This window comes from Lissotriton vulgaris, chromosome 11 (genome assembly GCF_964263255.1).
Source record: "Lissotriton vulgaris chromosome 11, aLisVul1.2, whole genome shotgun sequence".
In the NCBI taxonomy this organism is placed as follows: Eukaryota; Metazoa; Chordata; class Amphibia; order Caudata; family Salamandridae; genus Lissotriton; species Lissotriton vulgaris.
In genome coordinates, this window is record NC_141699.1 from 744,923,867 (window position 1) to 744,947,453 (window position 23,587).

General features: G+C 44.9%; 1 protein-coding gene across 3 annotated transcripts in view; it reads left to right on the forward strand.

The window, feature by feature from the left end:
• PPP2R3A (protein phosphatase 2 regulatory subunit B''alpha) overlaps positions 1-23,587 on the forward strand; it is a 1,213,285-nt gene that overhangs the window by 658,855 nt on the left and 530,843 nt on the right. The window lies entirely within an intron of this gene.

A 23,587-nucleotide genomic window follows, 5' to 3' on the forward strand; every position in this document is an offset into this window, starting at 1 on the left:
GTTGTGGAAGAATGAAGCTAGGGAGTCGCAGAGGGCTTGAGAGGGGGTGATGTCGTTGGAGTTGGCCGAGGGATTGGTAAATTCCTTGACGATGTTGAAAAGTTCCTTGCTGTTGTGGGCGTTGTTATCTAGTCGATCCTTGAAGGCGGTTTTCTTGGCCTTTCGGATTAGTTGGTGGTGTATGCGGGTGGCGTTTTTGAAGGCGTCCTTGGTGCTGGTGGTTGGGTCTTTTTTCCAGGCCTTCTCAAGGGAGCGGCAGAGTTTCTTGGACTTCTTAAGATCATCGTTGAACCATGAGGCCTTCTTGCTGCCAGGTTTGCTTTGTCGTTTTTTCAGTGGTGCTAGGATGTCGGCGCTGTTGGATATCCATAGGGTGAGGTTGGTGGCGGCTTGGTCGGGGTTTGAAGAGTGGGCTGGGGTGTTTAGAAGGAGCGATGAGGAGATCTGGTCGATGGTGACTTTGTTCCAGTTTCTTTGCAGAGTTGGTTGGGGGTGGTTGATGGGTTTGGGCTTGTTGTAGGTAAAGTGAACGCAGCTGTGGTCAGTCCAGAGGAGAGCCGTAGTGTGGCTGAAGGAGACATGATTGCTGGAGGTGAAGATAGGGTCGAGAGTGTGACCTGCGATGTGGGTGGGGGAAGTGACCAGTTGTTTAAGTCCGAGGTTGGCGAGGTTGTCCGAAAGAGTGGTGGAGTTGCGGTTGTTGTTCTTTTCAAGGTGAAAATTGAGGTCTCCCAGAAGGATGTAATCTTTGGAGGGAAGCGCGTGTGGAGTGATGAAGTCCGTGATGTCTTCACTGAATTGTGCGCGGGGTCCTGGTGGCCTGTAAAGGAGGGTGCCTCTGAGTGTGGTCCTGGGGTCGATGTGGATCTGGAAGTGAAGGTGTTCAGAGTTGGCGAGATTGACGTCAGAGCTGGTTGAGATGTGGATGGATTTTTTATGGACGATAGCGATTCCTCCTCCTGTGTGGCCGGTACGGTCCTTGCGTATGATCTACCTGTTCACTGACACTTTTAAGCTATGTTTGCAGTCACTTCCACTAACTCTTTAGGGTCGGGTGACTGTAAGAGCCACTGTGGTGCCTGTCAAGCTCTTGGCGTGCAGAGTGTCACTAAGTCAGCAGAGCCTGTAGTGACAGGCTGCGGCTGGTGTGATGGTGACTGCTGCCAGCAGGGCTCGGCAGGTAGTGGGCGGCGTGCTGGACCAGGGAGAACTGCTCAGTTGGTTATTGATACTTTTGATGAGAATATTTCCTTTTGAAAAATTGCACCCTGTGGCCTATGGGGTGACCCTTCTTAGAGTATCTCATTACTCAAATGGGTGTAATTGCTGATATTTACATGTTTCCCTCGTCTTTATTGCTTGATTTTGCTCACCAGAAAGTGTCACACATAGTCGTTGAAATGCCACTCATATTAACACTGAAATTATGAAAATGTCACACATAGTACCTGTAGGTCCCGAAAGCGCTCACTGTCTGCCATTTGAAATTCAGTTTTGAAAAAGAAAAAAAAGGAAATTCTTGATCCACCTTTTATACCTCGTATACTCTTTCCCCTCTGAAATCCGGCATGTCTGGATTAGATTGAAGGCAAAGAGCAGTTGTAATCATTTGTGAGAATTTAGATTTCAGCGGAATTTAAAAAGCTAACTATAAACATCAAAATTATTAAACAACAGGGGGTGGTGATGGACAGAGTTTCTGAATTAAGCAGAATACTCTCACCCAGTCAAGAGATCAGGGCTTAATCCAACACCGTTTTTTAGCTCACTGCACCATCCCAGCTACAGAACCTGGCTATACGCAAATTAGTCTGTCCCTGGCCCAGTGCATCATGGGAACAGGGCAAACCAAACTACCAAGCCAATTCTTTCACTGGGAAGGAAACAAGCTACCGGGGACCGGTTTCTGGCCTTTCAGCCGTCTTCGGCCCAGCTTGCTTGAATCCTGATGGTGCAATGAGCAAGGGACTCACGTCTGAGTATACCCTTCCACGCTTATGGTGGACAAAATAATTAAACAACAGGGGGTGGTGATGGACAGAGTTTCTGAATTAAGCAGAATACTCTCACCCAGTCAAGAGATCAGGGCTTAATCCAACACCGTTTTTTAGTTCACTGCACCATCCCAGCTACAGAACCTGGCTATATGCAAATTAGTCTGTCCCTGGCCCAGTGCATCATGGGAACAGGGCAAACCAAACTACCAAGCCAATTCTTTCACTGGGAAGGCAACAAGCTACCAGGGCCCGGTTTCTGGCATTTCAGCCGTCTTCAGCCCAGCTTGCTTGAATCCTGATGGTGCAATGAGCAAGGGACTCACGTCTGAGTATACCCTTCCACGCTTATGGTGGACAAAATAATTAAACAACAGGGGGTGGTGATGGACAGAGTTTCTGAATTAAGCAGAATACTCTCACCCAGTCAAGAGATCAGGGCTTAATCCAACACCGTTTTTTAGCTCACTGCACCATCCCAGCTACAGAACCTGGCTATATGCAAATTAGTCTGTCCCTGGCCCAGTGCATCATGGGAACAGGGCAAACCAAACTACCAAGCCAATTCTTTCACTGGGAAGGAAACAAGCTACCGGGGACCGGTTTCTGGCATTTCAGCCGTCTTCGGCCCAGCTTGCTTGAATCCTGATGGTGCAATGAGCAAGGGACTCACGTCTGAGTATACCCTTCCACGCTTATGGTGGACAAAATAATTAAACAACAGGGGGTGGTGATGGACAGAGTTTCTGAATTAAGCAGAATACTCTCACCCAGTCAAGAGATCAGGGCTTAATCCAACACCGTTTTTTAGCTCACTGCACCATCCCAGCTACAGAACCTGGCTATATGCAAATTAGTCTGTCCCTGGCCCAGTGCATCATGGGAACAGGGCAAACCAAACTACCAAGCCAATTCTTTCACTGGGAAGGAAACAAGCTACCGGGGACCGGTTTCTGGCATTTCAGCCGTCTTCGGCCCAGCTTGCTTGAATCCTGATGGTGCAATGAGCAAGGGACTCACGTCGGAGTATACCCTTCCACGCTTATGGTGGACAAAATAATTAAACAGGGGGTGGTGATGGACAGAGTTTCTGAATTAAGCAGAATACTCTCACCCAGTCAAGAGATCAGGGCTTAATCCAACACCGTTTTTAAGCTCACTGCACCATCCCAGCTACAGAACCTGGCTATATGCAAATTAGTCTGTCCCTGGCCCAGTGCATCATGGGAACAGGGCAAACCAAACTACCAAGCCAATTCTTTCACTGGGAAGGAAACAAGCTACCGGGGACCGGTTTCTGGCATTTCAGCCGTCTTCGGCCCAGCTTGCTTGAATCCTGATGGTGCAATGAGCAAGGGACTCACGTCTGAGTATACCCTTCCACGCTTATGGTGGACAAAATAATTAAACAACAGGGGGTGGTGATGGACAGAGTTTCTGAATTAAGCAGAATACTCTCACCCAGTCAAGAGATCAGGGCTTAATCCAACACCGTTTTTTAGCTCACTGCACCATCCCAGCTACAGAACCTGGCTATATGCAAATTAGTCTGTCCCTGGCCCAGTGCATCATGGGAACAGGGCAAACCAAACTACCAAGCCAATTCTTTCACTGGGAAGGAAACAAGCTACCGGGGACCGGTTTCTGGCATTTCAGCCGTCTTCGGCCCAGCTTGCTTGAATCCTGATGGTGCAATGAGCAAGGGACTCACGTCTGAGTATACCATTCCACGCTTATAGTGGACAAAATAATTAAACAACAGGGGGTGGTGATGGACAGAGTTTCTGAATTAAGCAGAATACTCTCACCCAGTCAAGAGATCAGGGCTTAATCCAACACCGTTTTTTAGCTCACTGCACCATCCCAGCAACAGAACCTGGCTATATGCAAATTAGTCTGTCCCTGGCCCAGTGCATCATGGGAACAGGGCAAACCAAACTACCAAGCCAATTCTTTCACTGGGAAGGAAACAAGCTACCGGGGACCGGTTTCTGGCATTTCAGCCGTCTTCGGCCCAGCTTGCTTGAATCCTGATGGTGCAATGAGCAAGGGACTCACTCACGTCTGAGTATACCCTTCCACGCTTATGGTGGACAAAATAATTAAACAACAGGGGTGGTGATGGACAGAGTTTCTGAATTAAGCAGAATACTCTCACCCAGTCAAGAGATCAGGGCTTAATCCAACACCGTTTTTTAGCTCACTGCACCATCCCAGCTACAGAACCTGGCTATATGCAAATTAGTCTGTCCCTGGCCCAGTGCATCATGGGAACAGGGCAAACCAAACTACCAAGCCAATTCTTTCACTGGGAAGGAAACAAGCTACCGGGGACCGGTTTCTGGCATTTCAGCCGTCTTCGGCCCAGCTTGCTTGAATCCTGATGGTGCAATGAGCAAGGGACTCATGTCTGAGTATACCCTTCCACGCTTATGGTGGACAAAATAATTAAACAACAGGGGGTGGTGATGGACAGAGTTTCTGAATTAAGCAGAATACTCTCACCCAGTCAAGAGATCAGGGCTTAATCCAACACCGTTTTTTAGCTCACTGCACCATCCCAGCTACAGAACCTGGCTATATGCAAATTAGTCTGTCCCTGGCCCAGTGCATAATGGGAACAGGGCAAACCAAACTACCAAGCCAATTCCTTCACTGGGAAGGAAACAAGCTACCGGGGACCGGTTTCTGGCATTTCAGCCGTCTTCGGCCCAGCTTGCTTGAATCCTGATGGTGCAATGAGCAAGGGACTCACGTCTGAGTATACCCTTCCACGCTTATGGTGGACAAAATAATTAAACAACAGGGGGTGGTGATGGACAGAGTTTCTGAATTAAGCAGAATACTCTCACCCAGTCAAGAGATCAGGGCTTAATCCAACACCGTTTTTTAGCTCACTGCACCATCCCAGCTACAGAACCTGGCTATATGCAAATTAGTCTGTCCCTGGCCCAGTGCATCATGGGAACAGGGCAAACCAAACTACCAAGCCAATTATTTCACTGGGAAGGAAACAAGCTACCGGGGACCGGTTTCTGGCATTTCAGCCGTCTTGGGCCCAGCTTGCTTGAATCCTGATGGTGCAATGAGCAAGGGACTCACGTCTGTGTATACCCTTCCACGCTTATGGTGGACAAAATAATTAAACAACAGGGGGTGGTGATGGACAGAGTTTCTGAATTAAGCAGAATACTCTCACCCAGTCAAGAGATCAGGGCTTAATCCAACACCGTTTTTTAGCTCACTGCACCATCCCAGCTACAGAACCTGGCTATATGCAAATTAGTCTGTCCCTGGCCCAGTACATCATGGGAACAGGGCAAACCAAACTACCAAGCCAATTCTTTCACTGGGAAGGAAACAAGCTACCGGGGACCGGTTTCTGGCATTTCAGCCGTCTTCGGCCCAGCTTGCTTGAATCCTGATGGTGCAATGAGCAAGGGACTCACGTCTGAGTATACCCTTCCACGCTTATGGTGGACAAAATAATTAAACAACAGGGGGTGGTGATGGACAGAGTTTCTGAATTAAGCAGAATACTCTCACCCAGTCAAGAGATCAGGGCTTAATCCAACACCGTTTTTTAGCTCACACAGGGGTCCTCTTACAGGATGCCCGTACAAAAGTTCAAAAGGGCTGTAGCCAACCCCCTTCTGTGGGACCTCTCTGTAAGCGAATAAAAGGCAGGGAATCAGGACGTCCCATCTCCGCCGAAGCTTTTCCGGTAGTCCATGAATCATCCCTTTCAGGGTCCTGTTGAATCTCTCAACAAGCCCATTGCATTGTGGATGATAGGGTGTAGTGAACTTGTAGTTGACACCACATTCCTTCCACATAGCAGTTAAGTAGCTCGACATGAAGTTTGCACCTCTGTCGGAGACGACCTCCTTAGGGAAGCCCACTCTAGAGAATACTCCAACTAGGGCTCTTGCCACCACAGGAGCGGTAGTGGTCCTAAGGGGAATAGCTTCAGGATACCTGGTGGCATGATCCACTACCACCAGTATAAACTTGTGCCCTGATGCTGTTGGTGGTTCCATGGGACCGACGATGTCGATCCCCACCCGTTCAAAGGGCACCCCCACCACAAGCATTGGTATAAGGGGGGCCTTTGTAGCGCCACCTGACTTACCACTGGCCTCAGGGTGAAAACCCCAAACTGCTTAGGTGGTACATTTCCCTACAGGGGATGGACTTCACAGTGGAGCATAGACCTGGCACTGATCATGGCAATGCAGATGGGCTCTCCAGGTATTTCCACTTAGAACAAGAAGACTCACCTGGTCAAGGTTAGCTTATTGTCCCAACGTTTGGGGGGGGGATCATGTAGGAGAGTAGGGTCTGCAATCCTATGATCACCCGGACTTTTTGCTTTTGTTTCACTGGTTTACGACTTTCTCGGGCTGTGGGCCTGCCAATCAGACCCACAGCCTAGCTGTTCTCTCACTAAATTGATGCGTGTACCTTAGGTGCATTACCCAATTGGAACTGGGCCACCTTGTCAGACCCTGTAACTCAGGGCATCGGTGTACCCAGGGCCTACCAGGGGCTGAAGCATGTATTATGCCACCCCTGGATGGCCATCTAAATCTGAAACAACTGGCTGCACGACAGCTGGGGCAACGTAGCGTACACGCTCGTTGCTGTAGGTATAGTATCCCTATATCTAAACTCAAAATGGACACCCGAGTTCCTATCAGTCACTCCTATGGCAGGCCTTAACAATCCTGAAGGCAGAGTGCGTGGAATCGTGTGAACTGGGCTCTGGCACGAGCCGAGCCCGGTTGCAGCTTGCGGAACCAAGACCCAATGGCTGTTCCATGATAACGCGTATCATATCGGTAACTTCGGTATAGCGTTATCAAGACATGTCGAGTAAGGTGTCATACGAATCGGGATGCTGCCCCCTCGCCAATTCTGGCGACGAGGTTAGCATTCCGCCCTTCTAGAGGGACACGACATGTACGTAACTGTGAACCCCGGTTAAAGTTAACTGAAGCCTCAGCTCCACAAAATGGATGCTGCCACCACAGACACGAGTCTGACCTCCTGCTGCTGGGAGTCCTTCCAGCGAGGAGAGCTTGGACAAAGGGTTTCCTGTCAAGGGCGGTGTTCGCACCGTCCCAGACAGGGTTTGTGTAATCTGGGTAGGTAGGGCTTTACAAGAAGGTGACTGCGGAGTGGCACCCCGGTGCTCACTACGCATCTGCCGGCTAGAACCAGTTCCAGGGGCGCGCTGCCCCTGACCTGGGGAAAGTCCGGCAGGGGAGAGGGGTTGTAACTACCCCCCTTCCTGGTCCCACCTCTAGGGCAGGACCTAGTCATGTACCCGCCCCTTTCTTTAGGATAAAGGCCGGAGCGGGGACCCTTCCAAATCAGATCATCTTTGAATCAAGAATACGTTCTACGAAAGGACTTCGAGACTCTTCTCAAGATTTCTCCCTTGTGGCTAAGGAGTAGTCACCCTGCATCAGCGGGCACCAACTAAGAACTCTGCGGTTTGCTGTAAGTCCTTCCTCAGGAATCCGACGGCCCAGCTCGACGAGAACCGGCTTCCCTGGCACCTCTGACCTCTACCCACGTCGTCAGCTCAGCTGCGATCAGTGGGTGCGACGAGACCTCGAGGGACCGGCCATCATCAAAACCTGCACGCTTTCTTAATCAGCACGACCATCGAAGCAATTCTCTGGTGAGTGCTCTGGGGTCCGAGAAGCCCCGACCCTGAGCAGCTCCAGCACCGAAGTGCAGCCTCCCAGCATCTCCACGATCTGCGTGGGGCCCTTCTGCTCACTGCTCAGCACGTTGTTTGGTCACTAGCCGCTGGCTTGTGTCCTTCTTTGACGACATCCGACAACCAACGCTGCTGGTCTGGTTGCTCCAGACTGGCCTTTGCTTCCTTCTTTGAGAGAAGGACCCCGGACCCTCCTGGTCCACTCAAGACGCCATTTTAGGCCCACCACGTGGCCCTGAAATCTGCCAAGGCTTGTTGCCCCAATCCTGGGCCCAGCGACGCCGACAGCATCAATCTTCGTGGGACAGCTCGCACCTCCATCCTGGTCGCCGACAACGCCTCCTGGTCCGTGAGACTGCAGAGCCTAGCGTCACCCACTCACCTAGTCGAGGTGACGGCCATCCGGTGCCTTCCTGGTACCCTCTGACTACTGGCTAGTAGTACGAACTTGGTCCCCTCTGCTTTCAGGTATCAACGATCACTGATCCAGGCTTGGATCTCTACGAACTATTCATCACTGGTCGCCGGCCAGCAACTCCTTTTCTTCCGGCTCCTGGCTCGTCAGCGAAGACCCCGACGCCTGTAAAGACTTGTGCAGCCGCAGCCCTCGTGGCTAGGTAACTTCGGCATTTCGGTGCCTGCATAGCCTCCTTACTCTAGGGTCCCGAGTCCCTCGCTTCCGACTTGCCTTATCGGGTCCGCCCGAGACCATTAGAACTTTCCGTGCCCTCGGGCATTTGTTTTAATTGTGCACTTGAAGTATTTTCCTAAGAGTTTTGTTCTGTGCTTAGTACCCTGTCCTCATAAAGAGTCCAGGGCTGTTGTGATTCTAATAAATATACTGTTTATTTTCATAACACTTGTGTGGTGTCCTTTCACTTGGGGTTCAAGGGGTATGTGATGGTATAACAGCTGGCTTAACACGCCCTCTAGAGTTTAGCCCGAAGACTGCTCGTATCCACGCTACTAGGATAGCTGGTCTAAGGTTGACTTACAACCAATCACCATAAGGGTCGTTTGGACCGATGCATAGTGGTCGCTAGAATAGCGAACGCTGCATATCGGGCCAACTTCTCACAACCACACAGTCGACTAAATCTGCATACTAGCAACTACATTTGCTCAGGAAGCTAAAACCTTCATCTCTCACACAGACTTCAGATCTGCAGTAAAAGCACTTGAGCTCACACACCTTGATGAAGCAACTGCTATCCTGGCAGTCCATCCGAAATATACTTGTACTTTTCTTCTTGCTACATTTCATGTCGCTGCTCAGCTAGTTGCAGGAACTAAAAAATCTCACCAAATCTTCACATACTAAAACTTTTACATTGGCTGCCAGTTGAAGAAAAAATACATCCAAGGTTTTCTACATGATATATATATATATATATATATCACCTCCGTTTTGATCCAAAATCCAGGCTTCCGGGTGCTCTAAGGTGGTGCACGCGAAGCGCGGCGGGACCCAGTCGAGTTTTCAATTAGTTCCGTTTTCCCCTTCGGGAAGTTTTCCTTCATGCACTCTCGGGTTTCCCAATTAAACCACACGTTTTTCGAAGATTTGTTCCGTTTATTTCATTGTATAACAGCAAGCCAGCAACACCTTACGCGTTTCGGTCCCTACGGAGACCTTGCTCACAGGAAAGCCAAATCATCATTTTTTTGCGCAAATTTAAATAAAGTTCATCCACATTACTCTTACATCACTTCCTGTTATCTACACAGGACTTCTGGGACATGTAGTTTTTGTTTTAAAAAAACAACAATTCTTCCTCATTTTCTTACAATGCGTAATCAATTATATACAGGGAATTATATCACTTTGTGATTCCGCCCTCCAGTGGGTAATTTCAACATTCTATAAATCACATATTTCGAGTCCTACTTTGACCTCTTTAAGGTTTTCATTATAACAATGCATCGATTATTTCCAGTGTTTCAGGCTTAATCACTTTCATTGATGCCCTCCAGTGGGCTTAAATTTTATGATACAAGTATTGAAGGGCAGGTTCCCTCGTTATGCAATATTGTAATATCATACTTTTGAATTCAGTAATTACGTATGTAATGTTCTAGTTATGTGGCTTGTGATGTAATAAGAAAAAACAGAATTACAAGTGATTAAGCCTGAAACACTGGAAATAATCGATGCATTGTTATAATGAAAAACTTTAAGAGGTCAGAAAGTATGACTCTAAATATGTGATTTATAGAATGTTGAAATTACCCACTGGAGGGCGGAATCACAAAGTGATATAATTCCCTGTATATAATTGATTACGCATTGTAAGAAAATGAGGAAGAATTGTTGTTTTTTTAAAACAAAAACTACATGTCCCAGAAGTCCTGTGTAGATAACAGGAAGTGATGTAAGAGTAATGTGGATGCACTTTATTTAAATTTGCGCAAAAAAATGATGATTTGGCTTTCCTGTGAGCAAGGTCTCCGTAGGGACCGAAACGCGTAAGGTGTTGCTGGCTTGCTGGTATACAATGAAATAAACGGAACAAATCTTCGAAAAACGTGTGGTTTAATTGGGAAACCGAGAGTGCATGAAGGAAAACTTCCCGAAGTTATATATATATATATATATATATTTGGTGATCAAAGCCGCTTGGACGGCCGAAACGCGTTTTGACTTGTTAAGAAAATAAAATAATGCTGGCACAACAAGTTGGTCTACGCCCGTGATTCCGCACCTAAGCGGTGTTGGTTGCGAGCTTTTGCAGATATATATATATATATATATATATATACTCTTCATAGCAGACAATAAAATCCAGACACGGACATACAGGAAGCCCACAGCAGAGAATGCATTACTACATGCCCAAAGTTTTCACCCTACCAAGCTTAAGGAGTCGATACCTTATGCAGAATGCCTTAGAATGACACGTAATTGCAGTACTAAAAATGATCTAAAAGATGCTAAGGAAAACCTCTTTTCAAGATTAAGAAATAGGGGCTATAGCAAGAGGACACTAGACAAAGCAGAGAGAAAATGTGGCGAAAAGAACAGGAAAGATCTCTTGTTTCCAGAACAGAATAGTCAAATTATCATCAAGGACAAAACCACACAGAACACCCCGAGTCTCATTACAGGCTACAACACGTAACATACCAACCTGCGAAAGATCCTAAACAGGCACTGGCCTCTGGTATGCAATTACCCGATCCTAGGTCCTCTTTGCCACAGATCTCCTTCAGTCACCTTCAGAAAGGCAAAATCTATGAGGAGCCAGTTAGTCTGTAATGCCCCAACTAACACGAAAGTAACCACATGGCTCCAGGCCCAAAAGGGATTCAGGAAGTGCACCAAGTGTAAAGCCTACAACATGGGATTAACATCAACTCTGTTAAACTACCTTTCAGACAAACACCCTACACAATCAGGGGGAGTTTCTCTTGCAAGACTGAATACGCAGTCTATCTACTTGTGTGCACATGTGGAAAAAGATATGTGGGTAGCACCATCCACCAGGCACATGTGAGAATCATGCAACACCTTAGGGCAATAGCTAATGACGACCAAGCATACCCCGTGGCTAGACACATAAACTCGCATCACGCAGGAAACACTCAGGACTTGATGTATTTTGTGATTGACAGCATACCCAAGAACATCAGGGGTGGGAATCGGCAGCTGGCATTGAGATGCCTGGAGTCAAGATACATAATCCTGCTTGATTCAAAGATTCCTAATGGGTTAAACGCGGATGAGGCACTTAATGTACACCTCTAGTCCAGAGCGGCTTGGCCCAATTTCCTTAACTACTTCGTAAACATCTCTGACTCACCAATTTAAATTTTAAAATCTTATTTTTGACACATTACACAAAGCACTGATTTAGTTTTCATACAACACTTTAAAAACATAGCAAATCACAACACGAAACGAATGTCATGGTCGACAGCACCCAATGTACATTACTACAACCGTTAGAATGCCCAATAGATCGCAAAACATGGGACAATGGTGGTATCTGCATCCACTGGCAGTTGATTTAAGCCATACTTAAAACTGTGCTTTTGAGAGACTAGCAACACCGCCACACATGTTTTGCCACAAATCACCCATCACACATGGCAACACTCCAGGTCATATTTAAAGACAATATATATCTGTAGTTTGAGTGATTATTGCGTCCACTTGGATAAAAGTCTAACTCACCAAACAAGTTCTGTTAGTTTAGCGCTAATCCAAATCACTGGGTATTCTACCAATGTCTAAACGGACTAAATGTACTGTTGTGATTTGTTTCTTGTTTTTATCTCACATTATTTCACATTATCCCATATGTGGTTTTATTTAAATTCAACATAATTATTGAACAAAATTCAGAATTATTATCTAATTTTGCTTATCATAGAGCAGGCAAAGGTGAATGTAACGTTTTGTCTGTTTCTAAGCAACCCATAGAAGGTTTTTTTTTTGCATGTACTTTAAATGCATACAGAACTTTTCTATGTTGTTTAAAATGTCAGGACAGGGTTGTCATGACAACCAGAACCAGTTGTATCCTGTCAAAATGCCTTAGTACAAAACAGTAATTGAGGTGGTAGCCAGATGTAGTGAGCAAGGCGGTTGGATACCGCCGAAACGTGTCTGGGCTGTAAAACGGAATAAAGCATCTTACTTTGGATTGATTCACGGTGTCAGCGCCTTCTTTGATGCGGAAGATTGGACTGGTATTTGATATATATATATATATATATATCTCCACCGATTTGGCTCAGTTTTGCAATCCTATGGCGCTCTCTCCACCGGTGCCGCGACTCCTAAGCAGAGCCCCGCTTCCAATATATTCTACAGTGAACAAGCAACTGCTGTTGCGAAACGCGTTGGTTTGTACTTATACTGGAGTATTGACAAAGAAAATAAAGAACTGGGAAAGTAATCTGTCCTGTGAGTGCCGACTCATTCTCTTGGTGAAAGGGATTCGTGTAGAATATATATATATATATATATATATATATATATATATATATATATATATATATATATATATATATATAATATGCAGTTCATACCAACCTACCTCCCTGTTAGAGGAACAAATTCACTAGCGGACAACGCAAAACCAGAGCCAGCAATCGCCACATTTTAAAGACCCTTAAAACAAAAAAAATGGAACATCAAAACAAGCCGCCTTGTGCCTATCCCCAAGAATATGGAACCCTATCCTGGAATACATCCGCCTAAATTTGAACCCTCTTGCATTTAGAAACGACTTAAAGATGCACTTCTTCAGGCTCTACCTCCCATACTTATCTCCCCTCTTATATCTAACTTCAGTCTACCATCTGGTTTTGCGTTGGTCATAGACCATTATCTTGTTCGCAAAGCACTGTATAGAAACACTTGGAAACTCTTTGGAGATAATTTGCTTTTCCCCTTGAGGTGGCAGAGAGGTTTATGAAATGCCTAAAGTATCTTTTTGATTCTATTCTGTTCCCGCTTCTGTTTAAATCTGGTGCAACAACTAGTGCCAAGAACTGCATTTGTGACTATGAATTAATTTTAAGACAGTCATTGAGAGTTGTTGACTCCCTCCTGTGGATAGAATCAAGATACCAAGGCTTCCATTTGTCTAACTCTACCTGTACTTTGCTGTGCCCCTCCAGTTGGACTGTGATACAATCAGACTCACCATGCCACAGCACCTTATTGCTTACTGCCAACACATGTGCTGCAGAAAGGACTCTTGTCCTCTGGAGTCACATGTGTCATTTGGATGCATGACAGCATCCATTGATGTGTAACTCTGGTGCTAGGTCATGACCGAGAAAATGTGTTATCCACGTGGCAGTTTTCAACTGGGACGACTGGGCCTAGTTATAAAATCATCCAAAGTGTTTATTAAAACAAGAGAATGTGGTGCTATGCTGGACTATTAACTCTTAAGGCAGATTTTTTGTAGTGGCTAGGAAAATCCGCAAGATACTGACCTTGTCATAAGAGCCATATTTCTATTTTTCTACTTGAACAGTATTGAATATCACGGAAATTCTAGAAACTTTTTGTAGTGTTGAGATGCAGTTATTTTGGACAGGCATTCATTACGTATCCATTATGAAACTGATTGCTTTTTGTTCTGTTATGAATTTAAGGAATGATGCTCAAGGTGCTCGTTTAGAAGCAAAAGAAACCTCTAATGCTGTTCTCAGAAACTTCTTCATCTTTGTAATGTACAAAGCCTCCGAATGTTATAGTACTACAGGTACTACTGTGAGGATATTGGCACCAGGTTTGATAAAGTTTTTCTTTTCATTAAGGTCCCACTAAATGCCCATCTTCGTTATTAGGTCGAGCCTGAGCAGTGCATGTGCTGCTGCAAGGCATGCAGTATTGGAGTATGGCTTTGAAGCCACGCCCACTCTGTGCCCATATTTTGAATTGGCTTGTGTCATTGTCCTTCATAAACGCTGGCTTCCCAGTCGTTATTAGGCATGTTAGTCCCTCCTTGGTACCGCCTTGTCTGCATTTGTTAACTCCCATAACGACTGGACCTTTTACTTGTCTTGTTACACGGTCTGGTTTATCTTGGCTGTGAGCACTAATTTGTTTAATGATTTACCTCTATACCACCCACTACGTCGCAGCACACCGCCACGTTTATTTTATTTTATTTTACAAATAGCGGTCCGCCTTAACTATAGGGTCCACATTTCTTTTTTTCTTTCTTTATTTTAGCAGCGCAGTCCACTTTTAAGTATAGAGGTCGCGCTTACTTATTTATTTTTTGTTTGTTTACTAGTGCCCATGCAGCGCTTTCATATTCATGGAGGCCGTGCCCCTTTCTTTAGACAAGCCACGTCTAAAGAAAGGTGCGCGGATGCTATTAAAGTGAACGCGCGGCTTGAGCGCTTTTACAAAAAAAAGTCTGTTTGTCAACTTGACTGACAGATGCTTTTTTTTGTCAAAGCGCCCATGCCGTGGTTTCACTTTAATTTCGGGCACGCCCCTTTCTTTAGATGTGTCTTGTCTAAAGAAAGGGACATGGCCTCCAAGAATGTGAAAGCGTTGCATGGACACTAGTAATTTGCAATGCAATAGATCTTGCATTTGCGAGAGTTTGTATGTATGTATGTATGTATAGGCATTTATATAGCGCACTACTTACCCGGAGGGTCCCAAGGCGCTTCGACCGCTGCGAAACCCTTCCTGGCTTCCCTGAGAGATGGTCCCTTAATGGATATCTCCAGGGTGAGACCAGGCATCCCCGGCGGTCTGGTGGGGCCGTTAGTGAAGATGAGGCAAGCTAATGCCCAGAGTTGCCGAGTGTGATCGCTGATCAGAGTGAGCACCGAGGCGAGAGAATTATCGAGTCCGCTGACCCTGGTCCAGAAACCTGCTGCGCCGGGAATCGAACCCTGGTCCCGGGCCGTCCTCTGCTCTCGGGTCTGCCGCCTCTAACCAGTGAGCCACACTACCTTAAGCTATTGCATTGCCAATAGCTCAAACTCTCATACTTGTGAGATCTATTGCATTGCAAACACTTGTTTGTAATAGTTTTCGGAGAGAATTAGCTGTGCACAAATGTGGATGGGACATAGGTGGAAGGTTTGCAATGTCTTATGGACTGTGGTGGCTAGGAGAACATGCACTGGGATCTTGTCAAAGGCATAAGCCGGATGGAAGGTGAGTTTGGAAAGAGTGGCAGCGAAATGCAAATATAAGAACTTATCTTTGACTGAGTTGGTGCAGGCCTGTTACTGTCACTACCAAAGATAAAGGGGAGAAGATGTAGCCTAGCTCCTAGAGGTGCCGCCTGGGAACCGGGGGACCCAGGTTCAAATTCCTGCTTCGGCACTTGACTCAACATCGTGTGATTCTGGACAAAGTTGAATTCAGAAAAACACATAGGTCCTACTTTTTGGGAAAGATATCTCCTTTTTGGAACCAGTCTTGGTGGCCTCAGTCCATTGGTTCTCTATCCTCGCTTGCCTCTAAAGTAAGGAATGTGAGGGTAGTCTTAGACTCAGAGCTATCATTTGGGGGATCAAATCAACAAATTGACCTAGTCTTGCATTTTTATGTTGAGAATATTGAGGAAGGTGCTGCCCTTCATTCCGCTCCATCTGCAAAAAAAAATCAGTTGTCATCGCTTTAGTCTTATCTAGGCTTGACTACTCTAATGCCCTGTATCTGAGCATTAAACAGTGGTTGCTAAATAAGCTTAAGATGCTGCAGAATGCAGCATACCGTCTCCTCAAGAAAAGACCAAAATCTAAGTCCACATCAGCAGCCCTGGCGGAGCTTCACTGGCTCCCAGTTATGAAAAGAATCGCTTTTAAGGCTCAGTGTGGCACACAAGGCATTATGTGGAACTAGACCAGAGTATCTCAAAAGAAAATTCAGGTGGTATTTTCCCAAAAGATTGCTGCAATCTGACACCTCTAGTTCAGTAATTGTTCCAAGAATTAAGAAGGCTTCGTGGGGCGGTCGCAGCTTCGTTAATCCACCTACCAACTCTGTAACAAACTTGCACCTTAAATGTCAGCCTAATTTCCTTAGCTTTTGTAAACACCTTAAATGTTGGTAGTTCCTGCTGTCCTTATACTTTCTAATTGTTACTCCATTGTGGCCTTTGGGTGTGTACTCAGGATTGCCAGCGCCAAGACGCCTAAGGGCATTCGTGCAATTTAGAAATCTCAAATCATTTAATCTCTCTGTTTACTGTTTCTGTTGCTTCATAGGTAGGTTTGGGCTATCTATATAAATGGCAGTTCTAGCTTCATATAAACATGGTGTTACACCTTCAAAGGTGGCATATATTGACGGGCAGTAATCTGCATACACGTATAAGTTCAGCAGTCCGTAGTTACAGGGTGGAGTGTGTGTTAGCCTAGAAGGACCTTTTCTAGGTGGACAGTATATAAACCCTTTTGCAGGGCCCTTGTTATTTCTGAAAATAACATTTACCATATAGTGGTATCCAATTGGATTGTGTGGTGTATGTCCTGTGTGGGATACACAAATCATCTTCTTTAGGGCATCTTCACTCTGTTTTATCTTAGAGGCTAAATAAATGAAGGATACAAATAATGTAGCCAGGAAACATTGCTACTGGCGGCCCATTCTACAGATTCAGCGTGCATGTCCGTTTCAGTCCGGGGCAACTACATGTTTGCACGCTGCTATTGCTGTGCTTTTCAGTGTTGTGTGATTATCTCTTGTGATAGGTTTGATATTTCACCTATTAACCTGTAGATGTCATTTCTGTTACAAAGGTATTTTAAGTTTCACTAAAGTATTTTTTTTTTCCTGTGTTGTGAGGAGGGACTTTCAGGAGCTAGTTGTGGCTCCCAAAAATGCATTCCATAGTGATTGTGTTGTTTTGGCTTGTCGTTGTTCTTTGACTACCATCTAAGTATGAGAGTGCCAAAATGTATGCAGCATGCCAGATACAATATGCTTTCATCAGGCTTATGTTGGCCTTGCAGCATTTTAGCAAAGAGGAAAAGAGGTGGCTCCTCGAGCTGGAAGGAATTCGTATTAGAAGATAGCTGCTTAAGAGAAGGACCGGCTGACCTCTTCAGAAGTGTTCAGCTTTGCCCATACACGCTTCTCAAGCCATGATCTTGATGTTTCCAGAAAGGCCATAGGGTATCACAGCAGACAGCTTCTAATGCTGCCGGGTTCATCTGGAGCATTGTTGACTATCGAAAAGTTGCATGGGTAGCATTTGTGAAAGGAGGCATACAGTCTGTGAAGTACATACCTTTTCTAATCAGAAGATTAGCTAATCTTGGGAACAAGATTGTAGAAAATAATATCACAGTCATAATCCCTAATCGCAGTCACCGATGTTTAAAGTGAGTGCGTATCCACCAGTACCGTGTCTGTCTAAGAACCCCAATCATCCTGATATTGAAAACATTGGACTTGATTTAAAGCTATGACACTGTTGGCCATGCTATTCCCCTGCATGGATATAAATTGTCAATAATAAGCACCGGAAGTAGGTTACTGAGAAGTCCACTGATTTCTGGAGGAATTAGTAAATCTGGGGTAAATGGAGTAAATTACACCAGCGTTTTGCCTCATGATCAAGCTCTCCCTCCATAAATGAGAGGATTTTCTGTTGTCGCCCATCATAGACGCAGACCCACCCACTCTGAAGGGAGGGATTAACATCTGCAAGAGGCCTAAGCCATACTGTAATGGCTCACATAGTTCTACATCTTTTCCTCTTTTAGTGATTGACTCTGTTTCGTTCCAGCCTCAGTGAGTGTACACCGAAGAACGAAAGAAGGTTTTGGCCAGATTTAGTTGATTGTTGTTAAAGAATACTGTTGATGATTCTAAACTTATAATTAAATACTAGCTTATCTGTCATGCTATGTGTCTGAAGGGTGACAACGAAGATATAAAAGAGACATTTAAAAAGTGTAGCACATTATTATAAGTGCTATTAACCGCTATAATATATATGGAGGTCATTTGCCTAGATGAAAATCTGAAGAAGTTATCTGCGATAAAAAAATGGCATCCATATGTTTATTGTTGCACTTTCACATTGCAACGATTATAAAGCATTCAAAATCCTACGTTACCCACCACCATAAAAAAGTATAAATAAATTGAGCATTGCAGTTTGTCCTCGATTGTGTTAAACTGAATACAAAAAATATTAGTAATACTTTTTTATGGTAAATTACATACATTTAATCCACAGAGATCAAAATGTATAGATGCCATTTCTTGTGGATGGTAACATTGAAAAAAGGCCACTCATTAAATAACCGCAAATAAAACAATGAGTAAATAATGCATCTTTATCAAATATAAATTCACTGCAGAAAGAAACGCCATCTGCAATATTTTTATTCACGGCATGTCTATAATGGTAGCTCATTGGTAAATAAAAATCAGAGTTGATCTCCTGGTTTGTAATCATATCGATGTTTCAAAATCCTTCAGAGTCTCTGTTAATTGTCCATTTGCCAGTAAACATTTCCAATTAGTTGATAACATTTCGGAAGAGGTGTGAAATATGTATACATACATAAATGTAACTTTTCTGCTCATTTAATAGATGGTAGAGCTTTGTGATCCTTATATTAGCACTACGAAGTGGCAACAAGCCAGCACTACACAAATCAAAAAAATGAATAAAGGAAGTCGAGCGAAGGTAAAAAATTAAAAGAGGTGCTGAATGAATCGTGTTTGTGAATGTGCAGATTGAGTGGAATCGTTTTGCTGTCTGAAATGTATTCAGTGATAACAGGAAAACACATTGTGAAAATCTCCTTAATAAGCAAATAAAAAAGCGCTACTATCACTGACACAACTGATTTCTCTTTAATCGTTGCTCTATTGTTTTGTAGACAGTGCAATATATACAGTTTCTCCCCCTGTCAGGTCTCTGCCTGGGTTCCCACTAAGGGCCCGATTCCGATGCGGTTTGGAAATCTTCCTGACCGAATGGGTTTGGGAATGGTTCCGACCTACTCGGATCGGGAGTGTCCAGCCGACTGAGTTTGATACATCCGGATGCTTCGAGATACGATTTGGTCAGACTCCCATTGACTTCAATGGGAGCCTATGTTCCGACTGAATACATAGTCGATTTCAATGGGAGCCTATGTTTCGACTGAATGCATAGACTCCCATTGAAGAAGAGGGTGGCTGGGAAACATTGGGCACCCTCTGGTGCCTGCTGCCACACTGTGCAAGACTGGTAAGGGGGGACCCATGGGTACCCCCACGGGCCCAATTGAGAAGGCTCTGGGTGCATGGGAGCCCGCTACAGGCCCCAAAGTCTGATTCCAAATGCCGATTCGAGCCGGACGGCACGATTCGGAAAGGTTGTCCGAATCCAATATCATTCTCAGTCGTTAGGAAACGCGCCCCATAAAGACGTACGATTCTGCTCCATACTTCTCGGTCATTCCGAATGCTGTCTGGTTCGATTGGGATATTCCTAACACCTAACCCGCACCATACTCGGTCAGTCTGAAACATTTCTAAGTCAGTCGGAAAGACACTTTCCCAATCCGATTAGGACAGAGCAAATGTCGTTAGGAGTCCTTCCTAACAGCATAGGAATCGGGCACTAAGAGGAAACGTCTAGTGTTGGAAGGAAATCTGTAATAGCACCCCATTGTAAAATGATTTTAAGTACCACATGAAGAATGCTTAAACTAAATGGAATGCAACAATCTTGTTGCAACAGAAATTTTTAAGGATCCAAATAGTTGTTCCCTGGATTGTAATGGAGTCATATCACAAAAAAGTACCATATGTGTATTTGAAGAAAGTCATCCTAACCAAGAGAAAAGTGAATTACTGGACCTTAAATGTACACACTGTAGTGTTGGTAATGGGAAGGGGTGAAGCAGCCTTGGGCTGGCCCATGGGAGCATTGTCTGCTCCCCTGGACTGCTGTTGTGGGCGGCCAGGGGCCGGGCAATGTTGCTGCCCATACCCTTGCAGCTTCAGTAATTTTCTGGTGTCTCCAGGCCCGATACAGAGTTTGAGGACCTGATAAATCCAGGCTCTAAGACGTTGTGAGTTGTAGTATTTCACCCAGAGTTATCGCTCCGGGTGAGGTACTCCAATTCAAAACGAGGACCTTAATCTTAATCTTCCTCCAGCCCTGATTTATATGTTGGAAAGGGGTGTTCCATGATGTGTCACAAGAATTTACTCTTTTATTTTGAGACAACTTATGTGGTTATCCTGAGGCTTGCAGTAAACTTCAAATCAGGCATTTGGAGATATGAAGGACCCCTGCATGGTTTTGCGACCATGCAATCTGGTCCGCAATAAACTGTTAGTAAGCCACTCTTGGTTTTTTAACATTTTTGTTATGCTGCAACGCACCCAGCATAATGCTTGTATATTGAGGGCATCTGTAATTAGGTTCTAAGACTCAGCTCAAAGAATCAGTGGTCTGCAGGAGCAACCAAGCATGCTCTCCATATGGAGTCTGACTGCTGTTAACTCACCTGATTACACTAGACTTGCACTGGTGGCAGGATTGCAATTTGTACTGTTAATACAAGCATTTTTACCAGTCACCTGCAGTTGGTTGAGTTGCCTTTTGGCCTCACCTCTTTAAATTCTGTGTTAAGTACTGTGAAGCAACAGAGGGGGACGGCACTGCAGGAGACTGATCACCCCATACCTGCCCAGGTGTGTCCTCCGGATCATGAGGCCCCCTGGTCCTCCTCACTGACTGCCAGAGTTTGGTGGGGTTGTAGGCAGGTATAAATAAAAAACAAGACTAGGCATCATGGGGAGACCAGCCGGTGCCTATTCAGGGTCCTCTTGTGACCACCCATCTCCTGCTTCAGGAGGTGTGTTGTGCCAAAGTGACTGAGCCTCAATGTGCAGTTCCCGCTCTGTGAGTGAAACCCTGCCCTGACACTTACAAGTTTGCCCTGTGACCTTTCCCCCTAACCAATGTGCCCCTCGAAATCCCAAAACACAGTTTCTAGGACCCTCTGTAGTATCCAAACAAAGACTCACTCACTTCACGTAAAAGATCTTGGGCAGGCCTTGCTGTTTGGGGTTTTGCTCTTGCCTTTGATGCTGGCCTAAAGGTACGGTCACACTTTTGTACGGACACGACTGCTCTGCAGCCGGACTAGACCTCTGAGAAGAGGTGGGGCTGGGACTGGGTACCACGTTCTAGATTGAATAAACCCACTGGAGAAAAACCATGGATTGTGGGACGAGCTCTTTGAACAGAACACAGTAAAAGGCCAAATACAAGTAAAGGGCCAAATTGAAGCATACAAGACTTTTGCGAGTGACTGATTTAGAAGGAAGCCCCAGACTAGAAGCACAGGATAGTAGTTCTTGTCTAGGTTCCCTCTAGTAGTTACATATTCCCACCTGCAGCGAGTATTGCCTGTAAATACTGGCCTCTAGACGGACTGATTTGTGTAATATTGTGTTTTTGGGACAACAAAGTACTTTTTAGGGTTTATGGAAAAACGCCAACTGGGCATTCAATTTTTAAACACCATGTATAGTATGTTCTTACTATAGGATTCGACTAGGGATGGAGGCCTGAGAGGAAGTGGAAGCAACTGATATAGGGGAAGTTCAAGTCTATGTACACAATGCAAAATGTACAATGTTGATTATTTCATACCTAAGTAACTTTGATAAGAGGTGTTATTTCTGTGTTCTAAAACCATTAAAGATACTATTAAAAAATGTTTTGAGCATCATCTAGAGAACTGTTGAGTTCTGAGTCTCTAGCCCCTCTCCACATGCCTGAGTCAGCCTTGGACTGCTTGCCTCCGTAGCCTAAGAATCAAGTGCTAATTACTTGTACTGGGTGCTCACTTTTCGGAGTTCCCAGTAGGCCAACCCTGGAACATTGATATACGTGAACTCAATCATCCTGAGTAAGACCAAGTAGCCTATGCATGTCCCGGGACCTCCAAATTAGTTCTGACAAGGCACAAATCAGTGTTTACGTCAGATTTCAAATTGGAAGTAGAGTTCAAATTTCTAATGACCCAGGATCTTTCAATCTCTGTTCCAATCCCTCCAGATATTTACCTGAAGGAATTTGTAAGAGGAAAACTTTTTGTGTTAGGTTTTACATTTTGGTAAATTAGAAACCACACCTTTATTCCTATTTTGACTGAAGAAACACTGGCTCAGCAGTTCAAACCTACAAGGATAATACTTCGAAAAAGCGCGGAGAGCTGCATGTCTTTCTTTAAAAAATAATTTTGACAGTCAAACAGCTAAGGAATCCTTTACAGGGATTGTGTATTCACTTTCCTTCTGTTATTATGCTGCAATACCTGTAACGAACATAATAACGATAAGTAGACTAGAATAACCATAACAGTGAAAATGACCAGTGACTGGATGCAGCGTGTTTACGGGAGGTGGATATCAAATTTGATGCTTCGCATAAATGCTTCGCCCATGGAGTCCCAGTGCTGAGCGATGGGAAGTTTGTATAAGCATGCCCTTTCTTTACTACGTAATTGTGCACGCTCAGACACAGTCATGGGAGTGACGCTTGCCCCAGGTCCGTGCTGTCGGTAAAGTAGGGCCCTTCCAACGTATTGTAATGTGTTGTTTAGCTAGTAATAGGGTCAGGTCCAGAAATGTAGTCAAGGCCATGTATGAGTCAGGGCGGGTAAAAAGTCTGTTTCAACTTGTCCAGCAAACTATTCAGTCAATGGCCAGTGACCCAGTGGAGTGGCTCCGTAACCCTCACCCAGTAGCTGGTCAGTGACCCGTACAACCATAAGATTCTTGAGGTAGGTCTGTGTACTGAGATCGACACCAAGGGCAACGCGAGGGTGCCCCCTGATAAATCTTGAAGAAGCGATGTGGGAGGAGATACGCTCTATTAAGAATCTTGAACTGGATATACTTAAAAGGCGAATTACGGGATACTTGATGGAGATATGTTAGAATCAGTTGCCATTTTGAATCATGCACTGGGCGACCTATGTCACACTCCCACTTCCCCGTAGGGAACCCCTGGCTTGATCCAGCCTTTAATCCTTCTGTGGTCGATACACTGATTACTATTACATCTTCTATTCACAACTTCAAAACTGGCATGAAGCGCTACATAAAGTGTTATTGTTTTTTTTTTTCTATCTGACTTTTACATTGTGGCTCCAAACTGAATGTAGTCAGGTTATAGCTTATTTCATCCTATATTGTCAGTTGGAGATGTATGAATGATATTTTACTCCCTGCACTCAACTCTTCATACTGTTGTGTTGGACAGAATCATACCAGATACATTGATTCCTTGTAGAATGAGAGTGCAGCAATCTGTTGGTCGCGGGATCGAATCCCTCCTCCCTTGTGAGGTCAGTAAATTGAGTTGCACCTGTTATTTACATTGCTTTAAGCATT